This window comes from Aotus nancymaae, unplaced genomic scaffold (genome assembly GCF_030222135.1).
Source record: "Aotus nancymaae isolate 86718 unplaced genomic scaffold, 86718_ANA_hifiasm-v0.15.2.pri h1tg000108l, whole genome shotgun sequence".
NCBI lineage: Eukaryota > Metazoa > Chordata > Mammalia > Primates > Aotidae > Aotus > Aotus nancymaae.
Genome location: NW_026988523.1, coordinates 23369031 through 23383829, shown reverse-complemented (window position 1 = coordinate 23383829; position 14799 = coordinate 23369031). Strand labels below are relative to the sequence as shown.

Sequence of the window (14799 nt, the reverse complement as noted above, 5' to 3'; positions counted from 1 at the left end):
GTAAGGACACAAAAGCAAAAGGCCAATGTTTTAGGTATAATGTAGCAAAAGAGAGGCCAACTTGCTTATGCTGAAATATAATCATGCATTTCCTCCAGTGTTATCAAAATGCAGCAGCACTGTTAACTAGCCATCTGTATAAATGACACTTAGACACAGAACATGCTTTATGGTAATTTTTCTTCTGTACTTGCATTTTGTCACTTTCCTTGAAATAAGGTCACAAATATACTTTAAAAACAGTGTCAAAGCAGGAATATAACTTTCTGAAAATGAATTTCTTGTTCAAAATATTTTCTGGGAATCTACATTAAATTCAAGGCATATTCATTAAAGGAAGTATCCCAATATGTGTCTTCTGAGAATTAAAATATGAGGTCTTATTTCCTCATTAGCTCCATGTGGATGAAAAGAAGTTAATCTGTAGCTATTTTTAATTGCACTGTTTTATGGATTTTTAACATATGCTTTGTGCAGTATATCTTTTTATTGTATTATGTGTGTTGTTTCTGAGGAATGGATTTATTCTATTTCATTCATTTTTAATTTGTGCTCTGGAAGAAGTAACACTGAGAAAAATGCTAGACATTTTATAAGACATGTAAAGTGAATATGAAGGTTAGTACTAAAAATTAGGGAAGATTAAAGACTAAAAAATCTGTTTAATTCTGTATAGAAACATCTGCTTTCACTTGAAAGAGAAAAATGTTCCCCTGGATGTAACGGCTGTTTGTTGAATAATGTCACCCTTATTGCCTGATATTCTTAGTGTCAGAACTAAGGTATAGATTTTTCCCGTGGTGTTCGGTGGTCATGGTTAACATTTATGTTTAGTAATTACCTTTAAGAAATACGCATTAATTAAAAAATGAATTAAAAATAGAATATATTAATACAAAAATTGCTTCTCTTTGAAAACTTTGTAACTGAGGTGAAGTTTGTGATTATCAAATAGCAACATAAGAAAAGCCTCCATGCTTCCACTTTTGACTGGGGTAACTGAAGAAAAAATACTCATACACATACACACAGACACACACACACAGTTTATAGTTTATGTAAAGCATTACAGATTTTTTTTTAGTTTTTAATAATTCTGTTATTAATCTTCCACATGAAGAAAGATAAAAAAACTGCTAAAGGTAAGAATATATTCAGAATATTCTGAACCAAAAACCAAAGAATTTAAACAAATCTTCCAGAATACACTTTTATGCTCGTCTCTAATTTGCTCTAATTTTATTATTTTATTGTTTACCATTATTGCTGCTGCAGATCAATTCCTTTTCAGAATAAAATAATATGGAAAATGATGTTTAATGGTAACATACAAATATCTAAGGGCTATTAGATAGGATGAGAGAAGTATTGATTGAAATGAAGATAAAATAGAATTTGATATCAAACAGGGATATATATTAGGTGTGATTAGTTTGGTTTCAGAATTCTGACACTAAGTTAAAGTAAGTACGTTTAAATTTAATTTTGAACACCACACAAATAAGAATGGATTTTATGGAAAAAGAAGTGAGTCATGATGTTTTGTCACTAGTATATTGCTTGTAGGAAAGAAATGAGAGCCAAATTATACAAAAAAGGGATTAGTAATATGTAGGGAATCCATGAGCCCCACACATTGGGTGCCAGAATGCAGGGATCCATGAGCCCCACGCTGGGCATCAGAATGTAGGGAGCCAGCCCTACATCACCCGTGGGTACCCCGAGTTTGGCGGCAACAAAGGAATGAGAAAAAGACAGATTAAGAGAGACAGTGGGACCAGGGGCCATCACTTATTACTCTGGAGGCGACAGTGATGGCCCCAAGCTCTGATCATCCACACTATTTATTGATTACAATGACTTTGATCTATAGGGTAGAGGTGGAGTGACGGTAGATGAATCAGTGAGCCAGAAGTGAATCAGTGAGCTGGAACTGGTGTGTCATCCTAAGGATTGATAACAGTGGTGATTTCAGGAGTTTCACAAAACAAGAACATGTGGTTATCTTTAGCCTGATATCTATGTGCAGTTGATGGAATGTGGGCCTTACAAGGAACCTACAAGTCTGGCTACGTCACAGTGCTACGAAGAGGTTTTACGCCCTTGAGCGCAATGTTTATGGTAACAGAGATGAGGTCGCCCTGCACCAGAACATGAGGCATGGAGAGGACTTCCTCCCCAGAGGCCTCCTGTGGCCTTCACAGTTAGTTGTTCCTTGTTTATATGTTACTCATAAAATATGTGGGCAGAGTTCATATGTGGGCACTCTGTAAGTCCTTTCTCCTTTGCAGCTTTTCCCAATAGTAATATGCTACTGAATTTTGCAATAAGCAATTCAAGACATGAAATGGTAATTACAGAGTTTACATTTCAAGTTAAATTTCTACATTATCTGTGTTATTTTAAATATAGAATCTATTATGTCTTCAGAACACTTAAAAAAATGTTCTGTGACACCAATAAGTACTCTTCTATTTCCTAAGCTTAGAACTTGCCTTGTGTAACACTAATAGCTCTATTTGTCCTCTTACTCCTTACAGTGAATTATTATATTTTTATTTTGTTATAAAATGTATCCTATTACATGTTAAACTTTGGTTCCTCTTGAATGTGTTCTTCCCTTTTGCTGTATCACATAAAATTGACTAGCAATGTCCTGTGAAATACAATCACTCTGTGAACATTTATCCAAATGGAAACTCTGAGTTATTGCAACTTACATTCATTTTTCCAGACCTCCTATACTGGCAAAGGCTACACTTTCTCTCCAGAACTGCCAGTGTTTCCTGGAGTCCACTGGTATCACAGGTGCTGGTCACACGAAAGGTGAATCACTCCCTCCCACATAGATCCTCTTTGTTTTCTTGATGTCTATCCAATTCACATTTTTTTAAATGAAGTTGATAAAACATGTCAGACTTAATCTAGCCTTCTATTCCTGGAGTAATGGTTCATTAATAGATACATACACATTTAGACACACAAATCACTTATATCCAGGCAGCCTGTGGGACTGTGTCTAGAAGTTCATCTTAGTCATTTCTTCCTGTCTTTGTTTATAGAATTTTTAGTAAATGATGTAGGTGTTTGCATATATCTCAGCACTTCACAGCAACATAGTAAGAATGCGAAGTCATAGCTTGTTATTTTTTGTATTATTGTTTACATCTATTATCCTTAACATCAATCATAGGGATCTATTTTCTATTAGAATGAGTGACCTACTGTTTGAGAGAGAAGCAGAACGGGCAGACAGTAGTGAAAGAAGAAGCAGTTAAATAAAATTTGAGAGTGGGCATGGCAAAGTTTTGGTTTTGAATTTCTAAAAAATCTTTTTACAATGCACACATAAGTTTAACATGTCTGGTGAAAGTGCTTGCTGAATTCTGGAAGCACTTTGGAATTCATACATACAAATTATTCTGATAACACCTGGATCAAACTGGTTTTCCCATCACAGTTATAACACAGTCATATAGTACTGTAACATATTTTCATTTCCCCATCTTAGATGGTTTATATAGATCATTAACACTGGTCTCAAAATGTTAATTCAACAAAGGACATTTCTTGTTGGTTTTTGTAGCGTACATAGTTCTCAGTTTGCATATTTATTCTTTTCTATCTCTTTTCCTGACTCCCATTTTTCCCCAAGATAGGCAACCATTTTTATTGTGCTTACCGTGTATTTAGTATTTAATTATGTTCTTTCTCAAATGATTATTTCTGTCTGCAAACATTTTGTATACATAACTGGGATTATATGGCATAGTTTGCATTTTTAAATGATCATTTTATTTCTGAGATCATTCACATTCCTAGGTTTTTGTTTAATATGTTCTGTTCAACTGCTTTACAATACTCATGGCCTCTACCAGAATTTGCCCATCTAGTCTCTCCATCTCTGTCAACAATTCTTCAGTAAACAGCTGTTTGCACATCCTGTATAGTACCTTTGTGTTGTGTTATCAAGAGGAGAATTGTGTATATTTTATTTAACTATATAAACCAAGATTGTTCTTCAGTGTTATCTAATCAATATATTCTTCCATAGCAAAAAATCAGGGATTCTATGTCCTCAACACTTAGAATTATACAACTTTCCAAAAGAAGTAATATAGCATTATTGCTTTAATTTGCATTTCTTTGACCACTATAATTTTGGGTACCTCATCTTCTATTTGTCAATATTTTTGGTTCTCTACTGGAAAGAGACTGATGTGTCCTCTGTTTTTGTTTTGAGATTGCATACTTTTTCTGATTGATTTTCAGGTTTATTTTTATTTTTATTTTTTGCTTCTTGGGTTGCGTTTTGAAATTTTTGATTAACAGGTGATTTTTTTGGTCATAATAATTTTTCAACATTTCTTCTACTGACCATTTCTTCCTCGTTTGGCTTTTAATCCACTTAGTTTTTCCATTTTTGTGTGGTCTTAGGTAGGCATCCAGTTTTATATTCATCCATGTAGTGAACCAGTTTTCCCACACCAAACAATTCTTCCTTTTCTTACTAGATTTGTAGTGTACTCTGTTCATAGAGTGTTTGTATATAGATCTGTCTGTGAGCTATCCATTTTATTCTATTGGGCCATTAGTCTTTTTTTGCACCAACGACTTTTCAATAAGTCAGAGCAGGCTATGCTATGCTGTGGTAATAAACAACTTGAAAACATGAGTGGCTTAGAATGAGAGGTTTATTTTTCACTCATGCTGCAGATCCACTGAAGGTCTACGAGATACCCCAGTTGTCTAGTTACTCAGGATCAGTGGTTTTTACAGAAACCTGCAACTGTGTATTGCCATTCACAAGCCAGAGGAAAGAACAGACTAAAGTTTTCATGGTGATAAATAAATGCTCCCATCCAGAAGTGACATACCTAAGTTTGGCTTATAATTTATTATCCAAAACAGGAGTCCAGGAAGTAACAACCTAGCATGTGATCACAGCATGAAAATAAATGTTCGGTCAATAGCACTAATGGCTGCAATACTTAGTAAATAACATTATCTCTTCCTTTCTTGTAGGTTAACACAGATATTTGAGTACATTTTTTATGCCATATAGATTTTAAACTAAATCTCTCAAAAACACAACTAAAGTTTTGAATTGAATTTCTTGGAACTTATAAGTTGATTTAGGCTGGTTTACTCAACCAATGACATGTTTTTGAGATTGATCAGTATCGCTAGTTTTGGCTGTAGTTCTTGATTTTTAAGGCTGCGTACTATTCCATTGTGTAAAGAATTTACAGTGCAATCATCATTTGACTTTGGTTGAATATTCGATGGGTTATTTCTTGCTTGGAGCTATTACAGCTAATATTGGATCTGACACTATTACATGCCTTTTGGTGCAAAGGTGCATGAATTTTGTTTAGAAACATATCTAGGAGAAGAATTTTTTCAAGCCCAGTTTAATCAATGAAAGGCAACTGTCTTCTTTTTACAATTTCAGGGAAAGGATTATGACTAACTCATCTTTCCTCAGGATTGTAGCTTTTGGCCAATTAATTATAGTTAGGATGTGCGATTATCCTGCCCATTTAACGGACTATGAAAACTTGCACCTCAATACATAGGCACAGACCTGGAAAGAAATTGAATTATTTTTTCACTAAACTTACCACAATTAACTAATAGCCTTTTCTTCTTTAGAGTTCCTTATTCCAGTTGACCGTACAACCATCGAAACGTCCTATAATCATAGACTGGGCTTTATCCAATAGGATGCTTTTCCCTTACAATGTGTAACTAATCAGTTATATTTTCTGAATGTCTGCCCCCTTTCTCATCTCTATATTTTTTCCCTCCAACCATTTGTTTAATTTAGACATTCGCTTCAAAATTTTGGTAGCCTCCTATGTCATGCTTACACTTCAATTTCCCTGAAATTACATTTTCTATAATTTCACCTGGTATGTTTTGGATGTCCTCTCCAAATCTCATGTTGAGAAGCGATCCCCAGTATTGCAGGCAGGGCCAGTTGGGCAGTGTTTGCATCACTGGGGTGCATTTCTCATGAAAGGTTTAACACCATCACCTTGATGTTGTCCTAGCCAGTCAGCGAGTCCTCATGAGACCTGGCTGTTTACAAAATGTGTGGCACCTCGCCCTTTTCTCTCTTATCAATTACTGCCGTGAGAAGGTTTCCTGAGGCCCTCACCAGAAGCAAATGCCAGCACCATGCTTCCTGTAAAGCCTGCAGAACTGTCAGCCAATTAAATCTCTTTTCTTAGAAATTACTCAGCCTCAGGTATTTCTTTATAGCTATACAAAAATGGCCTAAAACACACACCACCAAAATAATCTTTTAATTAATCTTTCTAATATTCATATCCTAGCATGCTTTGAACTCTCCCATGGATATGTAATTACAGGCTAGAGTATAAATTTTTTAACATTAGAACGTAACAATTTCTGTAATATAACTCTTGCCTCCTCATCTCATTTGGGTCTGCTTACCTCTCTCGGTTTAAACCTGCCTACCTTTGCTTTCTTCTCTTTCCCCTTCCCTCTATGTGTTTGTACTGTGTGATGTGGTTATTCCACTAAAATGCTTGTTATACAGTGTTTCATTTAGGTGTTTTCTTATTTGTTTTGTGTTTACATGTTAAATTCCTTAATGGCTGGGGTTACACTTGTTTATTCACCTTTATGTCTCCAACACCTGGTACAGTGCTTGATAATAAAAGGCCTTAGTTAGATTAATAAATTAATGAATCTGGGACTAAAACTAAAAAGTTATTTCTGCTATTCACCAACTAATCTTGTTTCTTATCAAATTTTCTAAATTACATGTTTTTACTATACCTCCTCTCCATTCTCTCCCCTCCAAACATGGAGCTACTAAGTCCAGTTGTTGTTGCTTTTTTAAACTCTTAATTAGGTCAGTTAATTGTCTCTGAATATTTCTAAATTGCTCTCCAAACTGGTTTCCCTGATTACAGTCTTACCTTTAATCCCTTCTGTCTCCAATTCCAATTCATCACTTATACTGTTACTAATGTAATTAGCCTAAGTTCAGTACTGATATTTTCGATATTCCTCACAGTTTATTACTTTTGCTCATTACCATCAGGCATGCTACAACATATGAGAGCTTTATTCTATTTGCTGTTCTGGCTGTTAAATTTCTTCCAGCTGCAGTATAATCCTGTGTTTACCCAAATGCATAAGACCGGTTTGTGTTTATGTGTCTGCGTTCAGTACCTTTTCTCTGTTTGTGGCCTCTCATTTGCCACCTCCTAAGTCTTAGGATTCTCTTTATAGTCTGTTACCATAATCATAATTTTATTAAGGGAATCGTGATACTTATTACCCTTATTAGTTTATAAAATATACACAAACCTGTATTTATTGTCTTGAAGATATTAAATGATATTTATCTTGTATCACCTCTGTTTAGTATGTAGTTAGCTTTCAGCAAATCTTTTATTGCATTTCTAAATGCATGAAAGAATAAATAGGTAAAACACATTAATGCTCTTCACTTCCAGATTTCTATAATGTTCAGTACTGGGGACTTGGAACTATTGGGACTTAAGAATTTTTCTGATTCTCGAGGCCTTCTGAAATTTTAGAGCACATTGAGAGGTTTATCTGCCTAGATGAAACTTTTGTGATGGATAAGTTGGTCTAACTGTGTAGCAAAAAGGCTTTAGCAAATAATTGGAGAAAGAGTCTATGGTTGTCATGGCAAGGGTTAAGGAGAACCCTTGTGTTAGGTATAGTATCAGCAGTGCTTCATGAAATCACTTGGCATTTGACATATAGACAATTCAGACGTTTCAGATCTAGTACTAATGCACATGTAAAAATACTGTGATCATATATATACATACAAACATAAATACACTACTTTTCACATAATATATTTGGAAAAGTAAACATTTCTAAGGTATGTTTCAAATTAGTTTAATTAGAGGACCCGAAAGCCAGGTGTTCTAGCAGCACTGTAGATATTTTGCATTTAGGAAAATACAGTATAAACAAACTGTTAAATATAGCTCCTTCCAAAGGACACAAAATCCTGAAGAGCCATTGATTTGCAAATTACTTAGCAACATAATCATAACATTTCTAAAATGTAGAAATCAATTATGCAAAGGATACAACCCTATAGTTATTTCCCTGTCTTGTGTGAGGTGTGGAGATCATTTCTCTATTACATGCAATATGCAACTTAAAAATACAGTCCAGGCAACCCATTAGTATACAGTTTTGTTAAAGACCCTTTTTAAGAATAATTTTGAGGGTTTCTCTGTATCTCTTATTAGATTTGCAGTGACCTCATGATGAGAGAAATGGCTAGAATCTGAGAGGGAAAAAAAGAATTTAAGTGACTGTGACATATTGGAGAAATAATAGTAATATTTTGTGTTACTTTCATTCTGCAATACAGTGCTTGATCTGACTGCTAAAAACAGAACAAAGAACATTCATTTAAATTTGAGCAAGAGTAATTTGTATCAAGCATAACAAAAGTCTTTCTGGTTCAAAGAGAAGTTAGACATAAAAGTGGTTTTTGATGAAAGCTGTATTTTTCCATTCACTGAAAATAATTAAATATGTACAAAGCATGATTTGGACCAAAAAGTTGAGATACAGATAATGGAGTAAACTTGATGACCAAACTGTGAAAGACTGTTTCTTCATTCTCCTGCTTTAAATATCAATGTTTTATCTTCATTGTATACATAAAAGTATTGGCTATAGTCAAGTAATGAATACATATTATGTCTATATGCAATGATTATTTTAAGAAAATCATTATAGTTGCAGTTTATTTTAAACTAGAACTGTTTGGTAAAGTGATTTATGTAAAATTTCCACACTACCCACATGATAGGGACAAATCAATAAGTCTTCTCTCTTGGGAAGTGTTTTAGTCCATTTTGCATTGCTACAAAGAATACCTGAGACTGGGTGTATATATCTAAAGAAAAGAGGTTTATTTGGTTCATAGTTCTGCAGGCTGTACCAGCCTGGCACCAGCAGCTGCTCAGCTTCTGTTAAGGCCTCAGGAAGCTTTTACTCATGATGGAAGGCAAAGTGGGAACAGATGTGTAATGTGGCAGGAGAGGCAACAATGTGAGGCGTTCCACAGACCTACTCTCCAGTAACACCAGCAAGGCTGGTGAAAACTCTCTTAGAAATAAGTGTATTCTCTTAAAATTGTTGTAAGAGCATAGAGAAAATTAAGAAATGTTTATTCAAGACAATGCACTAAAATCTGAGAGGAACAGCGAGGATCTCTGGCGTTGGAATAAGCATCACTTTCTCCTTTCGCCCTCCCTGCTCAGCCTGATGGAGTTCCACTTGATAGGCTGTGACTAAGAAGATGAACTTCTCTCTCTGTCTCCAAGTTAAGGGTTACCACACCTCATTGGAAGGAACAGGCCAACAGCATTTATTATGCCCTCTAACTTCAAGCTGAAAAAGTTAAATGGTGAGTGCTGTCCAGAAGTTAGGACCTGCCTTCCTCCACGAATCGCCTACCTGTAGAATGAAGGTTCTGTCTTAGGCATAATAGGATGAGAATCTGTGTCCTTGAGTATATTCATCTGAACTTTCTTATATGGCAGAAGTTCCATCTCAAAGAGGCAATCCACGAAAGACAAAAAAATATTGCTACACCAAGTGTCAAGAGCAGTGCCTTAGGATTTTGATCGGGGATAAAACAATCAATTTAAAAAGGTAGCTCTGAAACTTTCCCAAGAGCTGACTTTATTTGAAACAGAGTGTGAGGAAGTTCAAGCCTAACGGTGCTCTCAAATGTTCTTTAAGAACAACAAGTAACATTATAAGACGGATAGTTCAACAGATAAAAAGGAAATTAGTCGATTAAGATTAGATCTCCTGGGATCAGGACAAACCTTAAATTGGTGTCAAAAATTACCCCAGCATGAATTTAATTGACTTGGACTGCTGAGAAATTTGTGTATAGGGCATAATTGAAAATAATAAAGCAACCAGCCAGTAGTCGGTGGAGCCTAACTTTGAGCTGTAATGCCAAATGAGGTAGACAGCTTAACAGAGAAATAATTAAAAAATCAAAAGACATCCCTGCTACTACTGCTTTAATCACAGATGACTGTATACATGCCCAAGAATGTGCGCCCTGAGGATTGACACCAAAGACATCATAGTATGGGAGAAACAGACTTCACTGAAAGATGATGAAAGTAATGAAACAGATACAAGTAAACAACAACAAACCCAGAAGGAGAGAGGGAAATCAGTATTCAGAATTGTTGCAAAACATGACTTAAACTGTGCAGTTTTCAACAAAAAATTATGAGATAAGCAAAGAGACAGAAAAGTGTGACATGTAGGAAAAAGCTGGATACAGGAACTATGAGAAGAATGACATGACAAATTCAACAAAAATAGATTTGAAAATAACCACTCTAAATATGTTCAGACGACTAATGGTACTATGCTTAAAGAAAGAAAGGCATGAAGACAATATCTTGATAAAAAATAATACAAATTGTAAGCTAGAAATTATCAAAAGGCAAGAAACAAGTTGAAATTCTGAGTTTAAAAGTACAATAAATGAAATAAGAAAATTCATTAAGGTGTTAAACAGTAGAGGTGAATTGACAAGAGAATTCGTGAACTTGAAAATAGATCAAGAGAGATTACTCAATCTAAAGAACAGAGGGAAAATAAAATAAACCCCAGACCTTAATGTGAGACACATCAAATGAATTAACACATGCATTATGGAAATACTGGAAGAAAAAAAAGGCAGAAAATTTTTAAAAAAATAATCACATAAAATTTCTCAAATTTGCTGAAAAACATTCTACATAAGCAAGAATCTCAACAAACTTCAGGCAGAATATATGCAAAGTCATCCACAGTTAAACATATGAGTAAAAATGCTGAAAGTCAAAACAAAGAAAAAATGTTAAAAAATGTTATACAATGGACCACAATCAAATTTACAGTTGAGTCTTTATAAGAAACAATGGCCAGAGTACAGTAAGATAGCAGTCAAACTTCTGAAAAATATTCTCCACCAAGAATCATCTATCTAGAAAAACTATCTTTCCAAACTCAGGCCAAACTAAAGACATTCCCAGATAAATAAAACTGGGATAATTAATGTCCAGCAAATCCACTTAAAAATTACCAATCTTTGAAAGCTGAAAGCAAATAAACCCAAATGCAAATTCAAATCTACTCAAAAGCCACACCACCAGTGTAGACAATTATATCTAACCATGATGACCTTCAGACAGTAATGGCCTCTGCTTTTCTTCCATGTCAAAAGACTTCCACAACTTACTCTTATAAATTCTGAGAAATGTAGTTTCATCTTAACAAATTTGCCACTGTACAGTGTGCCACACTGACCATTCACTGGGCAGAATATGATACAAGTGAAGCTGTCAATTCTAAATAAGTCTCTGAGAAAATTTTCTTCTCATATGGCCCTAGCTGAGCTGGACTGGGTATGTCTGAGGATATTGAGACAGAAGTATTATTAATTGTTGATACAAATAATGAGTTTTCTTTAGAGGTGACAGTTACAAAAAAATCCAATACATATTTAAAAAGTAACAAATAGATACTCTTTTTATCATTCAATAAATGTATTTCTCCATCTGTTTTACCTCTCCAAATCTTATCTGATCTTCAGACCCCAGGCCTATCTCCCTTGCAGAAAGCCTTCTAAATTAATAAACAAATATACTCTTAAAATTGTTATTGCACTAATGTCTGTATCATATATATTAACAATAATAACCTCTTAATCACTATATGATTCTCTTTCTCACTTGTGTCTAATTTAACATAAAGCATGTAGAGCACCTCTCTTAATGTGGATAAATGTGCATACATAACATTTCACATTTTTAAAATTTGAGCTTAACTTTGGAATCACTAAGAACCTTTATGAATTCCATTAGAAAGAGATCACAAGTTAATGCTTGTGTGTAAAGATTCTGATTATTATTTAGTTTAAAGATGTGTTAAATTTTTATAAATGGAGTTTTAATGCTTAGTAATGAAATGTAATAGATCAAGTCATTTTTTGGCCATGCAAACTAAGTTATGTAATTTATTGGGGGTTACATCTTTTGATTTTTGTTTCAATATCGAGATGTAAGCTCTCAGAGTTTGAAAAAATTCAACTTAATGTATTTTGCTTGATTATTCCACAAAGAAAAAGTTTTGATTGTTCCATATATCAACAAATATTTTGGTCCCTTAGTTTGTGCCTGGTATGTGTCAAAGTATACAGAGATAAAAGGAATGCATTTGTCTTGAAATAGCTAATGTTATTTTCAAGGAGAAAAATTAGACACAAGTGAGAAAGAGAATCATATAGTGATTAACAGGTTATTATTAAATGCTAATATAGATGGTACAGACATTAGTGCAATTACAATTTTAAGAATATATTTGTTTATTAATTTAGAAGGCTTTCTGCAAGGGAGATAGGCCTGGGGTTTGAAGATCGGATAAGATTTGGAGGGGTGAAAAGGATGGAGAAATACATTTTTTGAATGATAAAAGGAATCGATGGTTTGGACAACTAAATGGTGAATATAGTCTTTTCCTTTGAAGATTCTGAAGTCTATGTAGCAGTGTGCCAGTAAGGTTATGAAATACATATCCATGCTTTTGAGAGGGTAACCAAAATTGTTCATGACTTCTTATAAGTCCTGAGAAACTAATATGGGAGGAGATGGTCATGTATAACACTGATCATTTTTAAACAAATTTATGGGACTTATTTTCTTTTAAAATTCTTTTTATAAGCTTACATACACAAACCCAAATAATAATCTGTGAGTAGATAATTGAAGCTTTGGGCTTCTTTTATTGAAGATAAGTTTGCTAGTTTTCTATAATATCACAATAGTTTCAGCACTGCATAATTATACTAAGGCTTAGCATTTAAAGCATTTTACATAATGTAAATTTACTACAGAACAAATTAATGTTTAAAAGTATTTTCCAACAAGTGTATAAAATATATTAGGATGTGATACTATGTAGAAAGAGCAGGACTAATGTAACCATCAAGACTCATTTTTTTTTAATGTTCTGGTTCTCTTCAAATTACATCTGCTCACAATTTGAATTACCTTGGTTGTTTTCCTGAGCTACTTGGACTAGTAAGCCATTAAACAAATTGTCTTTGATTCAAGGAGAAGCACTTCTTTCTAATTTCTGTGCTGCTGTTTCCAGTTCTTAATATATTCTTCTTTGGGGTTGTCGTAAACGATACATTAAACTAATAATCATATTAATGATTTGTTCTCCCTTCTGCTTTTCAGACATGTGGCAGGCAAGTTAATCTTCAGTGGAATATGCAAATAGGATTTCTGAATTTGGCATGCAAATGAATTTGAGAGGTAAATGTAAAAGTTAACTTTACTAAGAAAATCAGTGCCTGTGGAAGCTTTCGTATTTTGGGATTTGTGTGTTGAATCTATATCAGTTGCATTTAAGGATCACTATTCAATTCAGACGTTCATTTATTTATTTATTTTTAGTGCTTAAATACCTCTCCTGAGTCTGGGTCTCTAAAAAGACACAATATTTTTAAAGAGCGTTCAAAATACTTCTAATAGTGATGTAAATAAATTTATGAGTTTTACATTTTTACTGCCGGATTGTGAGAAAAGTGAGGATAATTTTATGAAAAAAAATCCTAGATTAGTGTTCTTTCTTTATTAGCTAACTTTCAAGGAAAATTGCCCTTTTTAGGACCTTAGTTATAACCATTCAAATTATTAATGCAACCTCTTTTCAAATCAAAATAGACATTTAAAAATATTTATTAATGGATTTGCTTCCATAGCAACTATAAAGAAAGAAAGAAAAGCAATATTTTTTGAAGTTTAAAACCATCAGACAATTTTAAAGGTTAGTTTTACAGATAATAAGTTCTAAAATAGTAATTATTCATTCTACCAATATAATGCAAATATACACTAAACAAATTCTTTGACTTCTCAGAGATAAAATTGGGTAAGGAATAAATCTTTGATGGCCTTACGTCAAATGTAGCCTGTAAAATCAATTTTATTGACTGCATACCTGGTGTTGCAGGGTTGGATTTTCTGAAAAGCAAATTCTGAGATGGAGATTAATATGTAGGGCTTTTATTAAGGAGTATTCTTGGGATAGAGGTCTGTGGAAGGGAGAATAAGAAGTGGAAATAGGCAGATGTTTATTCTGTGACCTTTTCCCACTAAAGACCTTCATGACCTCTCGCAAGGACCACAGAACTCAGATTCAGAATTGTCTTAAGTTGGATGAGGGGTCCAGGCCATTTCCACTCTCATATTGATCAACCATTAAGTGTAGAACGCCTGTGGATGGAGGTGCGACCTTAGAGAGGCACTCTTTTCATTTAAGGCAATCCTCAAGGAGTCCTGACAGTGAGAACTGTCTTTTGGCAGGACTTCAGCAGATGGAGGAATATTCACTACGTTGTGAAGGACCTGCAAGGTGTATTAAATTCTCCACCACAATTCTGCTTCTTAAAGCTTCTGGGAGCGTCTCTTCCAAGATTCTGGTGAGTCTCTCTTCCTGGGGGAAACTTAGCAGAGGAAGGTAAGTAGGCCAAACCATGGCCCCCACTATTGTAGGTGGATTCGATGCGTATTCCTTCCACCCTCTACTATCCATTTTGATCTCCCTCACTCAGCAAAACCCCTGCTGTTCACAATGGTTTATTGGCGTCATAACACAGACTTTTATCTTTGAGGCATCTGATAAATCTTTGGTAGCTGCTACAATAAGTATAGTTATTATTATTTTTGGCTATAA

General features: G+C 34.2%; 1 long non-coding RNA gene across 1 annotated transcript in view; it reads left to right on the top strand.

Annotated features, from left to right (window-relative positions):
* LOC135272305 (uncharacterized) overlaps nucleotides 1-14539 on the top strand; it is a 144567-nt gene extending 130028 nt beyond the window's left edge. The window contains exons 2-3 of the long non-coding RNA XR_010340419.1: nucleotides 13299-13376; nucleotides 14430-14539. This is a non-coding gene — a long non-coding RNA (uncharacterized LOC135272305). The remainder of the gene's footprint in view (nucleotides 1-13298; nucleotides 13377-14429) is intronic.
* Nucleotides 14540-14799: the final 260 nt, after the last annotated feature.